The sequence below is a fragment of the Amblyraja radiata genome, chromosome 16 (genome assembly GCF_010909765.2).
Source record: "Amblyraja radiata isolate CabotCenter1 chromosome 16, sAmbRad1.1.pri, whole genome shotgun sequence".
NCBI classification, from domain to species: domain Eukaryota; kingdom Metazoa; phylum Chordata; class Chondrichthyes; order Rajiformes; family Rajidae; genus Amblyraja; species Amblyraja radiata.
The window spans coordinates 33,959,452-33,975,318 of NC_045971.1; the positions used below are offsets into that span (position 1 = coordinate 33,959,452).

General features: G+C 48.1%; 1 protein-coding gene across 3 annotated transcripts in view; it reads left to right on the top strand.

Moving 5' to 3' along the window:
- Nucleotides 1-15,867, top strand: part of tmem98 (transmembrane protein 98) — a 73,290-nt gene that overhangs the window by 21,063 nt on the left and 36,360 nt on the right. Inside the window, exon 2 of one of the 3 annotated variants that reach the window (XM_033035434.1) lies at nucleotides 9,641-9,644. The exons of the other annotated variants lie outside the window; for them this stretch is intronic. The gene's annotated coding sequence lies outside the window, so the exon portion shown is untranslated. The remainder of the gene's footprint in view (nucleotides 1-9,640; nucleotides 9,645-15,867) is intronic. 3 annotated transcript variants of the gene reach the window in all.

Consider the following 15,867-nt stretch of genomic DNA (forward strand, 5'->3'; position numbering starts at 1 on the left):
GGACAGCCCCATAAGGCTGTTTGCTTTTCTGCAGCTTTAGTCTCTTATCATTAAACAAATATTCTGATTTATCTTTCTGGAATCCAGAGTGAAAGATCTGAGACTTTGCCATACCTAACGCCAGTTATTGTCCGGCCAAATGTTTCTTTGTACAGTCCTGCCCTCACCCGTTCCTCATAGTTTCTGCTCTAATATCATCTACATACTTGAATATACAACCCCCTCTGAGTGGCGATGTTAGTTCATGTGGCCCCAGTACAGAGGCCTGCACTGTAAACTTCAATGGCTCAGCAACCTCCGGCTGAACTGGTTACCTTAACAACAGTGAAGAAGCCAGTTTGCAAATCACCAGGCTGACTTCTCTGCTGCACTGTTTATGAGGGAGGCCAAATAAATCATCAATAATCTTGTAGGTACACAAAAATGCTGGAGAAACTCAGCGGGTGCAGCAGCAGCTATGGAGCGAAGGAAATAGGCAACGTTTCTGGCCGAAACCCTTCTTCAGACTGGTGGGGGGTGGCGGGGAGAAGAAAGGAAAAAGGAGGAGTAGGAGCCCGAGGGCTGAGGAAGGGGAGGAGACAGCAAGGGCTAACAAAATTGGGAGAATTCAATGTTCATGCCCGCAGGATGCAGACTCCCCAAGCGGAATATGAGGTGCTGTTCCTCCAATTTCCGGTGTTGCTCACTCTGGCCATGGAGGAGACCCAGGACAGAGAGGTCGGATGGGGAATGGGAGGGGGAATTGAAGTTCTGAGCCTCCCGGTGGCTGCAGTGATCCATGTTCACCAGTCAATGGCATCAGAGGAGAGGGTAACTGGAGTGACAAGGCTTAATAAAGTAATTCCTAAAAGGAACTGAATCAGATCCAGGAGGTTTGTAGATCATGCCGCAGGTTGGTAAGATGTGGGTCAATGAGCTTTTATGTGCGTTTATTTATTTGTGCTTGGGATGTGGCCAGTGCTGGCAAAGCTGTTCTCAGGCTCATTCTTACTCACCCAGTCAGGTTAAGAATCAGCCACAACATTGTGTTTGGATCATGAACAAGGAGACAGGTTGGCCTGGGATATTGCTGCCAAATATTCAACAAGCGGGTGCCGAGTGGTGCAGCGTAGAGTTGCTACTTGATAATGCCAGAGACTCAGGTTCGATCCTGACTACGGGTGCTGTCTGTACAAAGTTTGTACGTTCTCCCTGTGACTGTGACTGTGATGTTCTGCAACTGTGGCAGGGCTTGAATGCCATCATCCCCTCCAAGGCAAAATCAGGCAGCAGCTCAGCGACATCGAAGCAAGAAAATCCATCCATACCTCAACTTCCTGAGAAGATTACAGAGATTTGGTATGTCAGAGAGGATTCTCGTGAACATCTATAGATGTACAATGGATACCGTATTGACTGGTTGCATCACGGCCTGGTTCAGCAACTTGAACACCCAAGACTGCAGAATGTTGTGAACACTGCCCAGTCCATCATGGACTCTGACCTCCCCACCATCGAAGGGATTTACCAGAGTAGCTGCCTCAGCAAGGCAGCCAACATCATCAGAGACTCACATCATCCTGGCCACACACTCATTTCACCCCTTCCATCGGGGAGAAGGTACAGGAGCCTGAAAACTGTAATGTCCAGATCAGGGCTGGATTTAGATGAAGAGAGGCTAAGACTAAGCTGCTCCACTTGTGAGGCCCCCTCCGCGTTGGTTTTCATCGCTGGCGGTGAGGCAGCGACCGGACAGCCATGGCGGCCAAATCTCCCACAATCCAAAGCGAGGGAGAAAGTGCCCAGCGCCGACCAGTTGCCGTTGCAGTGCGCATGCGCGGGGCGGCCGATGATGTGTTGGCTGTGGTTGTGCGCATGTGCAGGGGGAGGACGTGCAGGCCGCAGCAATGCGCATGTGCAAGGCGGACTGCCGTGCCGGCGGATGAGAAGCGAGCGGAGCACGGCAGCCCGGACACGGATAGCGGGGGGAGACAGAGAGAGGGGGGTCGCCCAGAGTTGAATGGCAGGTGTCCTGCCTTGGCCGGAGGCCCCCCAAACCTCGAGGTCCTAGGCTTAAGCTTGTCTAGCTTATAGGTAAATCCGGCCCTGGTCCAGATTCAGGAACAGCTTCTTCTCAATAGCCATTAGGCAACTAAACACTACAACCTCAAATAAGCTCTGACCTCCGTACACTATCATTGTTATTATTGCACTATTATTGTTTGTTTTTTATGTGTACATATGCGTGTGTATATATACACACACTGGACTTTTTTTTCCTCATTTATTATATTGTTTACAGTGTACGATGTTTACATATTCTGTTGTGCTGCAGCAAGTAAGAATGTCATTGTTCTATCTGGGACATATGACAATAAAACACTCTTGACTCTTGACTGTGTGGGTTTTCTTTGGGTGCTCCAGTTTCCTCCCACACTCCAAAGATGTACAGGTTTGTGGGTTAATTGGCTTTGGTAAAAAATATGAATTGTCCTTAGTATGTAGGATAGTGTTAGTATACTATTGACCATTGTCTATTGTCCATACGAGGACCGTTGTTCAGTGTGGACCCTGTGCACCAAAGGGCCTGTTTCTGCATTTTATCTCTAAGGTCTTAGGATGTCATCTCAATCTTTGTCACCATCAAACATGTGGACAGCTGGAGCTATTCCTGAAGGATTCAGTGAGCAGGAATCAGAACCATTAAGCAAATCCAACTATTCCCCCCATCACTGGCCCAGAGACAGTGGGGACAGTTAGAGTGGACAGCGAGGAAAAAAGATCCTCGGCCCAACATGTCCATGCCAACTAAGATCTACATAGATGACATTGCCAAACTGACCAAATTGAACCAGGAATCTTCTTCAGCTCTACAGCACTAGCATTCAAATTATACAGTAACATCAACACTTCATCATTACATGGCAACGTCTCTGCAGAAGAGCTTCCTAAGGCATTTCACTGAAGCAGTAGGTGACATTGGCAGAGGTAGTGAAAGCTGGACCAGTTAATGGCCCTTCACAAAGGAAGGTTGGCAAGTGGTGAGGTTCAGGATGCAAATTCCAGACGTCCTGAAATTTAGTTTGGTTTGGAGATACAGCATGGAAACAGGCCCTTTGGCCCATCGAGTCTGCACTGACCAATGATCCCTGTACACTAGTGCTATCCTACACACTAAGGACAATTTACAATTTTTACCGAAGACCAATTAAGCAACAGTCCTGTACGTCTTTGGAGTGTGAGAGGAAACCAGGCCACCCGGGGAAAACAGGGAGAACATACAAACTCCGTACAGACATCACCCGTGGTCAAGATCGAACCCTGTCGCTGTAAGGCAGCAACACTACCGCTATGCCCCTGTGCTAACCTAGTCCAGAAGATAAAGGTCACAATGAGAAAAGTGGAAAATGTAGAAGAGGCAGACTTTGCAATCAGACAGTAGTTAGGTTGAGCACCTGAACCAACTAGGCAAGCAGCTGGCAGGCCACGTGGTGGAAAATAGCAATAATGTGCATTGCTGTCCATTGGTTGGCATGGACATGATGGGTTGAATGGTCTATTTCCATTTGCTATTGTCTATGGGAATTCTGGAACTGTTACAAGATTGCCAAGTGGTAAAGGATCTGAATATGAGAAAAGTGTTGGTGTTGGGCTACCAGGAACCAGGGTATTTCTGTGATTTTAAAGTAGCTGCAACGTAGAGAATGGGAGACTGGTGTGAGGGAGGATTTGTAAACTTCAGCCTGAATGAGCTGATTCATGTGATGTTGTGTAACTGGAATAAAAACAGAAGATGACGGGGAGACTCAGCGGAGAAACACCGGGAGATGTCAAGTCAATGACTCTTCACATATGGTGTGGGAAGGAATTACAGATGTTGGTTTGCACCAAAGATAGACACAAAATGCTGGATTGACAGAATTACACCTGAATTTTGTTTCTATCTTTGACCCTTCGTAAGCTGCCTATTTTTATTTCATATTTCCAGCGTCTGCTGTTTTTTTTTCACTTTTCACTTGCGTGCTGGAATTAGATTGTGTTTGTAATGAAGGGAATGTGGGGGTAATCCAGGGGTAGTAGAACACCAAAGGGCCTGTCCCAGTTATGCAATTATTTTGGCGACTTGCCGGCACCCATCATAGTCGCAGCAGGTTGCCGAAAATGTCAACATGTTGAAAATCCAGCGGCGACCAGAAAAAGGTACGACTCTTTGGGTGACTACTCACCACCAAACAGGCGGCACCCCACGATCGTGTAAGTGGGACAGGCCCTTGAGGTTGTAGACAGATGCCATCAGTGTGTGGGGGTCATGGTGGGGAGGGTGGTAGGGTTCGTGACAAGGCCATATTGCTGTTATCAGGCTTTGCTCTTCTCATTGGTACCAAAATCACCCAGAAAAACACAGGACAAAGCTGAACTTACTCGGTATTCAATTATCCAAAAGTTAGCTCAGCCAAGAAACCTTTGGAATAGTTTCTGGCAGGATAAATGTAAGCAAAAGATGTCATTGCAATCCAATGCTGTTCTCAATTATTCTTGTTCTACTCATGGATTTATTGCATCTGCACCGCATTTGTTTTAATTCAGGCCCCACAGTGAAAGGGACTGATGTTCCGAGATTTGCGCGGCAGTAAATAGAAACTTTCTTTTTCTGCGGTCACTGACTTGCTTTCTCTTTCAGGTTTAGATTTTTGCATATTGTTGTCACGTGTACAGAGATACAGTGAAAAGCTTTCTATGTGCATGTTATCCAATCGAAGCAGATAAACATTGATGTGCAGAGAGATCTCAGCTCCCTGGAAGCAGCAACACGAGTAGATAGAGTGCAAAGAAGGCATCTGGTGTGCTCGTTTTCATCGGTCGGGCATTGAGTATAAGAGTCATGATGTCATGATGCATGTTTATAGGACGTTGGTAAGGTCGCATTTGGAATATTGCATGCATGGATTCTGGCCGTCCCATTACAGGAAGGATGAGGAGGCTTTAAAAAAGGTACAGAGGTGTCTTACCAGAATGATGCCTGGATTAGGGGCACTGGCTACAGTGAGAGGTTGGACAGGCTTGGATTGTTTGCTCTGGAACACCGAACGTTGCGGGGAAACCTGATAAAAGTATATAAAATGATGAGAGGCGTAGAGAGGGTAGACAGTCAGAACCTTTTTCCCAGGGTGGAAAAATCAAATAGTTTTCATATGAGAGGGGCAAAGTTTAAAGGAGATGTGTGGACAATATCTTTACACGGAAGCTGGTGAGTGTCTGTAATGTGCTGTCAGGGGTGGAGGTTGTAGATAGAACAGTGATGTTTGACAGGGTTTTGGATAGACATATGGATATGCAGGGCATGGAGGGATGTGGATTTGTTCTGGAGTAAGTTCAGGAAGTTCTGGACATGCAAGGTTTAGTTTAGTCCGCATGGACCAGCGATCCCCGCACATTAACACTATGTACACGCACACTGAGGACAATGTTCAATTTTACCGAAGCCAATTAACAGACAAACCTGTATGCCTTTGGAAGGTGCGATGAAAGCAGAGATCCCAGGGAAAATGCAAGTCATGGGGAGAACGTACAAACTCCATACAGACAGCACGCACAGTCAGGATCAAACCCGGGCCTCTCGCACTGTGAGGCAACAACTCTACTGCCAGGCCACTAAGCTGCCCTGCAATGGAAGCATGAGGGCATTAATGCCCATATGGGAATTGGATATGCTGGGCATAGGAAAGCTGTGATGGTTTGAATGGGAGGAAATGCTGGTGGTGGGAGTTGGTGGTGGTCTGGAGAATGATGGGGAATGGAGATTCTGGCTCTGGGCATCGGAGGATTGCAATGCTGTGGTTGATCCCATGTTTGGAGTTTCAGAGAAGGTTGTTGTCAGGACTAAGATCAGGGGATTGGTGGTAGAACTTACTACTGTCTGGTGGGTGGGGGTGGAGGTGTGGTGGGAATGCTGAAATTAAGGATGTAGCAACTTGGCACATTTAGTTTAGTTTCATTTAGTTTTTTTTGTTGCATTTCGTTTCGCTTTGTTTAGTGAAACAGGCCCTTTGGCCCACCAAGTCCTCGCCAACCAGCCAACACTAACACTATCGTACACACTAGAGACAATTTACAATTTTTACTGAAGCCAAATTAACCTACAAACATGTAGATCTTTGGAGTGTGGGAGGAAACCAGAGAACCCAGGGAAAGCCCATGCGGTCACGGGGAGAACATACAAACTCCATACAGACAGCATCCGTAGTCAGCATTGAACCTGGGTCTCTGGCACTGCAAGGCAGCAACTCTACCGCTGCGTCACCTTGCCGTTCCTTGCGCCACCATGCTTTAGTTTAGAGATATATCATAGAAAAAGCCTTCGTCGACCATCAACCACTTTCGACAGACATGGGACAATTTACCGAGGTCAAATATGCTGCAAATTTGCACATCTTTTGGATGTGGGAGGAAACCAGAGCACCCAGAGGAAACCCATGTGGACACAGGGAAACTCCGCATAGACAGCACCCGAGGTCAGGATGGAAACTCTACCAGAAATGTTAGTGTGCCTCTCAATTTAATTGGTGTCCCAATACAACAGATTAAAATAGGAGATCAGATTGTCCCCAAAGTCAATCATAGTCAGTGCATGTAGGAACAGCAGCGCCATCACAGGAGATAGACTATCAACTGACGTCCATTACAAACCCACACACTCCCACAACTATCTCGACTATACTTCTTCCCACCCTGCTTCCTTCAAAGACATTATCCCCTACTCCCAATTCCTCCATCTACGCTACACCTGTGCCCAAGTTGAGTTGTTCCATATTAGAACATCCACAATGTCCTCATTCTATAGGGAACGGGGGTTCCCCTCTCCCACCATAGACGAGGCCCCCACTCATGTCTCCTCGGTACCCCGCAGCTCTGCCCTTGCTCCCCCTTCCCCTAGTCGCAACAGAGACAGTCACCCTAATCCTCATCAGCTGTCATATACAACACCGAAACCTCCAACGGGATCCCACTACTAGCCACATTTTCCCATCTCCACCCTTTTCCGCCTTCCGCAGAGACCGTTACCTCCGCAACTCCCTGGTTAACTCATCCCTTCCCACCCTTCCCACCCCCTCCCCAGGTACCTTCCCCTGCAACTGCAGAAGATGCAATACCTGTTGCTATACCTCCTCCCTCGACTCTGTCCAGGGACTCCGACAATTCTTTCAGGTAGAGGTTCACTTGCACCTCCTCCAACCTCATCTACTGTATCCAAGATGTGGTCTCTTATACATCGGCGAGACCAAACGCACACTGGACGATCGTTTCGGAGAACACCTTCGCTCAGCCCGCATGAACCAACCTAATCTCCCGGTTGCTGGACACTAATTCTCCTTCCAATGCCTACACAGACCTTTCTGTCCTCAATCTCCTCCATTGTCAGAGTGAGGCTAAATGCAAATTGGAGGAACAGCATCTCATATTTGGCTTGGGTAGCTTACAGCCCAGTGGTATGAATATTGATTTCTCTCACTTCAGGTAGTCCCGGCATTCCCTCTCTCTATCCCTCCCCCATCCAAGTCGCACTAGCTTCTCATTTTCACCCGACAAATAACTTACAATGGTGTGTTTCCTTTGTTATCGTTACTTTTTTGCACATCTTTCATTCATTGTTCTTTATCTCACCACATCACCTCATTTCCCTTATCTCTAACCAGTCTGAACAAGGGCCTCGACCCAAAACGTCACCCATTCCTTCTCTCCAGAGATGCTGCCTGTCCTGCTGACTTACTCCAGCTTTTTGTGTCTATCTCCTGTTCCCTGATGAACTTGTTATGATCATGCTATATCTTTCATGGGTTTTCTATCTTCATACCAGCACACTCAATCGGATTGAATAACTATTTAATCAGAGAGTGGTGAATCTGGAACGCATTGCCACAGACGAATGGCCTACTGCTGCTCCTATAACTTATGAAGACATTCCATTTCACAGTGGCTAAAGGAAGGAGTAAAAGGAAAGATAGTGGTTGAGTTTATGGCAGATTGAAGGTAGTACAAGGTGAAAGAGGACAGTAATAGGACAAATAATTGGCACATGACAGGATGACCTGCACTCGCTGGAGTTTAGAAGAATGAGGGGTGACCACAATGAAGCAAACAGAATAGTGAAAGGCTTTGATAGAGTGGATGTGGAGAGGATGTTTCCACTAATGGGAGAGTCTAGGACTAAAGGTCATAGCATCAGAATTAAAGGACGTTCCTTTAGGAAGGAGATGAGGAGGTATTTCGTTAATCAGAGGGTGGTGAATATGCAATTCTTTGTCACAGAAGGCCGTGGCAGCCAAGTCAGTGGATATTTTTAAGGTGAAGATAGATAGATTCTTGATTAGTGCGGGTGTCAGGGGTTATGGGGAGAAGGCAGGAGAATGGTTAGGAGGGAGAGGTAGATCAGTCATGGTTGAATGGCGGAGTAGATTTAATGGGCCTAATGGCCTAATTCTGCTCCTATCACGAATGACCTTATGACAATGACAATAGAATTATATTGCACATTTCTTATTATCCCCGCAAGTTATCATTGATTAGTAGAGCACGGGCATATCAGCCGCTGTGCCAGTGGTAGTTATTCATTTAGTTCTCTCCTCTACATTTGTCCATTGGCCCTGTTGGAGGTTTCTCACATACATGTATCTCCTTCCTGCACCCTTTTAGACTTTAGAGATGCAGTGTGGAAACAGGCCCTTCGGTCCATCAAATCAATGCCGACAAGCGATCACCCCTTACCAGCACTATCCTACATACTAAAGACAAATTACAATTTACAGAAGCCAATTAACCTACAAACTTGGATGTCTTTGGAGTGTGGGAGGAAACTGGATCACCTGGGGTAAACCCATGCGGTCACGGGGAGAACGTACAAACTCCATACAGACAGCACCTGTAGTCTGGATCGGACCCGGGTCTCTGGCGCTGTAAGGCAGCAACTCTACCCTGTGCGGCCCAGGAAGAACTTTCTGGATCCAGGGCAGCACAGTGGCACAGCTGGTAGAGCTGCTGCCTCACAGCTCCAAATACCCAGGTTCAATACTGACCGCAGGTGCTGTCCGCACGGAGTTTGCACGTTCTCCCAGGGTCCGCATGGATTTCCCCCAAGTGCTCCGGTTTCCTCCCACATCCCAAAGACATGCTGGCTGATAGGTTTACTGGGCACCTATGGTAAATTACACCTAATGTGAAGGTGAGTGGTAGTATTTGGGGAGAAATGATGGGAACGTGGAAAAATAAATTGGGATGAATACTAATATATGGTCAGTGCATAACATAAGAACTCTATCCATAAAACAAACATACTCCACCTCTCCCCACTTTTGTTTAGTGAATTATTTTAAAGTTATCGTGTCTTTACATCTCATGTATAAAAACAAGGAACAGATTCACAGATTTAGATGCACAGAGTTTCTTGCCCAGAGTAGGGGAATCGAGGACCAGAGGACATAGGTTCTAGGTGAAGGGAAAAGATTTAATAGGAATCCGAGGGGTAACTTTTCCACACAAAGGGTGGTGGGTGTATGGAACAAGCTGCCAGAGGAGATAGTTGAGGCTGGGACTATCCCATCATTTAAGAAACAGTTAGACAGGTACATGGATAGGACAGGTTTGGAGGGATATGGACCAAGCGCAGGCGGGTGTAGCTGGGACATTGTTGGCCGGTGTGGGCAAGTTGGGCCGAAGGGCCTGTTTCCACACTGCATCACTCTATGACTCTATCCGATTTCATTAGTATTGGCCAAGACCATTCAACCGCTGTCATGATATAAAGGGATGTATCCTCCATCAAATAATAACCTTCTGTAGTATGAACTGGGCCTGAAATGGTGAACTGTTTTCATGTTACAAGGACATTCTATACACAATATCCTATGGAACTCCGTGACCTGCGTGGGTTTTCTCCGGGAACTCCGGTGTCTTCCCACACTCCGAAGTCGCACAGGTTTATAGGTTAATTGGCTTGGTAAAATTTTAAAATGTCCTAAGTGTGTGTAGAAGAGTGTTAATGTGCGGGATCACTGGTAGGTGCGGACTCGGTAGGTTGAAGGGCCTGTTTCCATGCAATATCTCGAAACTAATCTAAACTAAACTAAGACTTACATTGAGCAGTATGTTACAGTGTCCAACTAGCCTACCTGCATGCCAAAGGTGAACGTGCAAACTTCTCACAGACAGTACCTGTCAGGATCAAGCCTGGTCCTCTAGAGTCACAAGCATGTAGCACTACCCGACGGTTAGTTGTACTGGCTTGGTTTCCAATAAGTGGCTATCCTCTAAATCCAAAGAAGAGGCATAGTTGAATCCAAGGAAGATGCATTTAAATTGGCTAGAAAAAGCAGCAAACCGGAGGACTGGGAGAAATTTAGTATTCAACAGAAGGGGACAAAGGGGCTAATTAAGAAGGGGTAAATAGAGCATGAAAGAAAACTTGTGGGGAATATAAAAACTGACTGAAAGTTTCTTGAGATATGTGAAGAGGAAACGATTAGTGAAGACAAATGCAGGTCCCGTACAGTCAGAAACAGGTGTATTTATAATGGGAAACAAGGAAATGGCAAATCAGTTAAACAAGTACTTTGGTTCTGCCATCACTAAGGAAGACACAAACAATCTACAAAAATACTGGGGGACCGAGGATCTAGTGGAAGGGAGGAACTGAAAGGAATCCACATTGGTCAGGAAATGGTGTTGGGTTAACTGTTGGGACTGAAGGCAGATAAATCCCCAGGGATTGATGGTCTGCATCCCAGAGTACTCAAGGAGGTGCCCCTAGAAATTGTGGATGCACTGGTGATCATTTTCCAATGTTCTATTGACTCTGGATCAATTCCTGTGGACTGGAGGGTGGCCAATGTAACTTCACTTTTTAGGAAGGGAGTGAGAGAGAAAACGGGGAATTATAGACCAGTTAGCCTTACATCGGTGGTGGGGAAGATGCTTGAGTAGATTATTAAAGATGTAATAGCAGCGCATTTGGAAAGCAGTGACAGGATTGGTCAAAGTCAGCATGGATTTATGCATTTATGAAGGAAAAATCTTGCTTGGCTAATCTTCGGGAATTTTTTGAGGATGTAAAGTAGAATGGATAAGGGAGAGCCAGTGGATGTGGTGTATCTGGACTTTCAAAAAGCCTTTGACGAGGTCACACACAGGAGATTAGTGTGCAAAAATTAGAGCACATGGTATTGGGGGTAGGGTATTGACATGGATAGAGAGCTCGTTGGCAAACAAGAAGCAAAGAGTAGGAATTAACGGGTCCTTTTCGGAATGGCAGGCAGTGACTAGTGGGGTGCCGCAAGTCTCGGTGCTGGGACCCCCAGTTATTTACAATATATATTAATGATTTAGACAAGGGAATTAAATGTAACATTGTAGCGGGGACTCCAGGAGTCCAGCCAAGAATGAGTCGAAGAGTTATGAGAACAAAATGTGTTTTTATTACTGTCACTGTGCTGCTTCCAACTCCAACCCCGTGACCAGGCGTGACCCGACCTTAAATACCCCGGGTCAGACCCCATGACCCAACGCCTCCCACTCCGAGACGCTCAACTCCTAAGCCGAGGGTTCACTACCCGTTGCTAGCCATCAGGTGTCGCCACATGACCCCCCCCCCCCCCCAGAACCGGAGGAACTGAAATGGATGGGACGCCAACCAGGCGGCCTGACCGCGTAAACACGTCAACCCGAACAGAGTCCTTGACCTACCCGGAAGAACATACAGGAACCTGCACCGGCGGGCGTCCGCGACGAGGAGGCTAGGCCTCCAGAACCGGCTCGCTCAAGTCCAAATGGGCCTGCTTAAGGCGTGCCACGGACACAGTCTCTTGCCGGCCCCCCATGTCCAGTACAAATGTTGCTGTCCCGTGCTGCAGCACCCAAAAGGGACTTTCATGGGGCCGTTGCAAGGGCGACCAGTGGGCGTCATGGTGTAGAAAGATGAAAGGGGCCATGGCAAGGGGCCATGCCATGCCGAGAAGTCGGGATGGGAGACAGGGCGCCGACTATCTCCCGCAAGCGCAGCAACATGGAGGACGGAGGTTCCCGGGACCCATCAGCGGCCGGGACGAACTTTCCTGGGATGGTGAGCGGAGCGCCATACACCAACTCCGCTGAGGATGATGCCAAATCCTCCTTAGGAGCAGTCTGAATCCCCAACAACACCCATGGCAGCTCATCCATCCACTCCGGGCCAGTAAAGGCGAGCTTTCAGGGCGGCCTTGAGACGGCGGTGGAACCGCTCCACCAACCCATTTGACCGGGGATGGTATGCTGTCGAATGGCGGAGCTGCATCCCCAGCAGACGGGCCATCGCGGACCACAGCTCGGGTGTGAACTGGCGCCCCTGTCTGAAGTGATATCGATGGGAACCCCGAAGCGGGCAATCCCGTTTGCCACAAGGGCCTGAACGCACGACTGGGCGGAAGTGTCTACGAGCAGGATGACCTCTGGCCGCCCCATAAAATTATCTACCACCGTTAGTAGATGCGACACACCCCGGGATGGTGGCAGCGGCCCCACGATGTCCACGTGCACATGGTCCAACCGTCAGTGTGGCACCGAGAAATCGTGCATGGATGTGCTGATGTAGCTTGGACGACTGGCACGGGATGCACGACCTTGCCCAGCGACCAATCTGCTTCCACAGACCATGCCAGATGAACCTTGCCGCCACATGGCAACCGTGGCCCAGATCAATGGGTGGGCCAGACCGTGGATCACTTCAAAAACACGGCGGCGCCAGGCCGCCGGGACAACCGGCCGCGGCTGTCCCATGGACACTTTGCATGAAATGGAACCACCCGAGGGACACAACGGCACATCTTCCAGCACCAATCCAGAGATCACGGTGCGGTAAACTGGCATTTCCTCGTCCATCAGCTGTGCCGCCGCCAAGGCAGAGTAGTCTATCCTGACGGCCGGGTTGAGCATGGCAGCGATCTCTGTGTGGGACAATGCGTCCACCACCAGGTTGCATTTACCGGCGATGTGCCGGACATTGGTGGTGTATTCCGATATGGCTGTCAACTGGCGCTGCTGGCGGGCTGACCATGGATCCAAGACCTTAGAGAAACCGAATGTAAGGGGCTTATGGTCCGTGAAGGCCACGAAGTGCCGGCCCTCCTGGAAGTATTGGCTGCACCGCGAGATGCAATGCTACCGCGGCAGGTTGAGCGCTGTACATTTTTCCAGGATTCCACTCCTGCTCGTCGGGGTCACCAGTGTAGCGGGAACGCCAGGAGTCCAGCCAAGAATGAGGCGAAAACAAAGTTATGTGAACGAAATGTGTATTTATTACTGTCACTGTGCTGCTTCCAACTCCAACCCTGTGACTGGGCGTGACCCGACCATAAATAGTCCGGATTGGACCCCTTGACCCAACCCCTCCCACTCCGAGACACTCAACTCCTCCCTCCTGAGCCGAGGGTTCGCTACCCATGGCTAGCCACCAGGTACCGCCACATCATCTCCAAATTTGCAGATGACACAAAGCAGTGTGAGCTGAGAGGAGGATGCTTTGAGGCTGCAGGGTGACTTGGATAGGTTGGGTGAGTGGTAGATGCAGTTTAATGTGGATATATGGGAAGTTATGCATTTTGGTGGCAAGAACAAGAAGACAGATTATTATCTGAATGGTGTCAGATTAGGAAAAGGGGAGGTGCAACAAGACCTGGTGTCCTTGTACATCAATCACTGAAAGTAAGCATGCAGGTAGAGCAGGCAATGAAGAAAGCTAATGGCATGTTGGCCTTCATAACGAGAGCCGTTGAGTATAGGAACAAAGAGGTCCTTCTGCAGTTGTACAGGGCCCTGGTGAGACCACGCCTGGAGTATTGTGTGCAGTTTTGGTCCTAATTTGAGGAAGGACATTCTTGCTATTGAGGGAGTGCAGCGTAGGTTCATGAGGTTAATCCCTGGGATGGCACTAGCATATGATGAAAGAATGGGTTGAATGGGCTTGTATTCACTTGAATTTATAAAGATGAGAGAGGATCTTATAGAAACATATAAAATTCTTAAAGGATTGGACAGGGTAGGTGCAGGAAAAAAGTTCCTGAAGTTGGGGGAGTCCAGAACCAGAGGTCACAGTTTAGGGATAAGGGGTAGGTCATTTAGGACTGAGATGAGGAACTTTTTCACCCAGAGAGGTATGAATCTGTGGAACTCTCTTGCACAGAAGGCAGTGGAGGCCAATTCACTGGATGCTTTCCAGAGAGAGTTAGATTTAGCTCTTAAGGATATCGTAATCAAGGGATATGGGGAAAAAGTTGGAACGGGGTACTGATTTTGGATGATCAGCCATGATCATATTGAATGGCAGTGCTGGCTTGAAGGGCTGAATGGCCTACTCCTGCACCTATTTTCTATGTTTCTATGCTTAGTAAGAATGGACACATTGGCAATGTTAATGATGGTTAACGGGCATAGGGAGAGCAAGGAAAATAAAGTGGATGCACTGAGCTTTTTGTTTGTCGTTGCCTTTTGGCGAAGGTAGGATTCCCAAACCAATGTGGTGATGATGTTCTCACAGTGTTTTGGGAATCTCAGTCTCCAAATCCACACTCAGCAAAATCAATAACCCCACTCTCACCATCGACGGCACCACTGTCTCCCCATCTCCCCAGGCTCGCTACCTTGGCATGATCTTTGATTCCACCCTCTCCCTTGAGCCTCACATCCGCCATGTCATTAAAACCTCCTTCTTTCACCTCCGCAACATCGCCAAAATCAGACCCTCTCTCACACCTCCCGCTGCTGAAAGACTCATCCATGCCTTCATCTCCTCCCGACTGGACTACTGCAACTCACTTCTCCTTGGCATCAGCTCCACCTACATCAACCGACTCCAACTGGTCCAGAATGCAGCCGCCCGACTCATCACCCACACCAAATCCTGGCATCACATCACTCCAGTCCTCAAGCAACTTCACTGGCTTCCCATCTCCCACCGGATCACCTACAAAATCCTGGTCCTCACCTACAAAGCCATCCACCATCTGGCCCCCCCCATATCTCACTGACCTCCTCTCCCCCTACCAACCCTCACGGTCCCTCAGATCCACATCAGCCGGTCTCCTCTCCATCCACAAGTCCAACCTCCGCAGTTTTAGGGACAGAGCCTTCTCCAGAGCAGCTCCCAGGCTCTGGAACTCCCTCCCCCAACTGATCCGCAATTCCGTGTCCCTCACCATCTTCCAGTCCCGCCTCAAGACCCATCTCTTCACCTCTGCCTATCCTTAGCCCCACGTCCCCCTCCCTTTTCACCTGTGCTTGATTTGCCTCATATTGTGTTTTGAATTGAACTCTGTCTTTAATTTGTGTACTAGTCATGTCTCTACTATTTATTTCATTCCGCTTACATGTTTTTCCTCTACTTGCTAAATTTTTGTAAGGTGTCCTTGAGACTCTTGAAAGGCGCCCATAAATAAAATTTATTATTATTATTATTAGTGTTGGGATAGTGTGAGAAAATGCCAGGAAATTTCCCCTGGAATGGTGTGGTGACAACACAATCGAAATAAAATGGTGCTCAGCATTTAAACATTGGACTAACCCGGAGTGGAAGGATTTGGGACCTATTTCTAGGGGTCTTAATGTCCACCAAGTAGGTCACTCCCCATTTATCAGTGAATATTTCTTCACCCAACACTTCCCTATTGCAACATGTAAATTAATCTGAGTTGGAAAAATCAGTTCTCATATACTCATGAACCAGCCAGCTTCTACTAGTTTTTGTAGTTTCCAGTTTACAGACACAGGGCAGAAACAGGCCCTTCGGCCCACTGAGTACGTGCTGGCCAGCGATCCCTGTACGCCAGGACTATCCTACATACTGGGGACGATTTACAATTTTTACTGAAG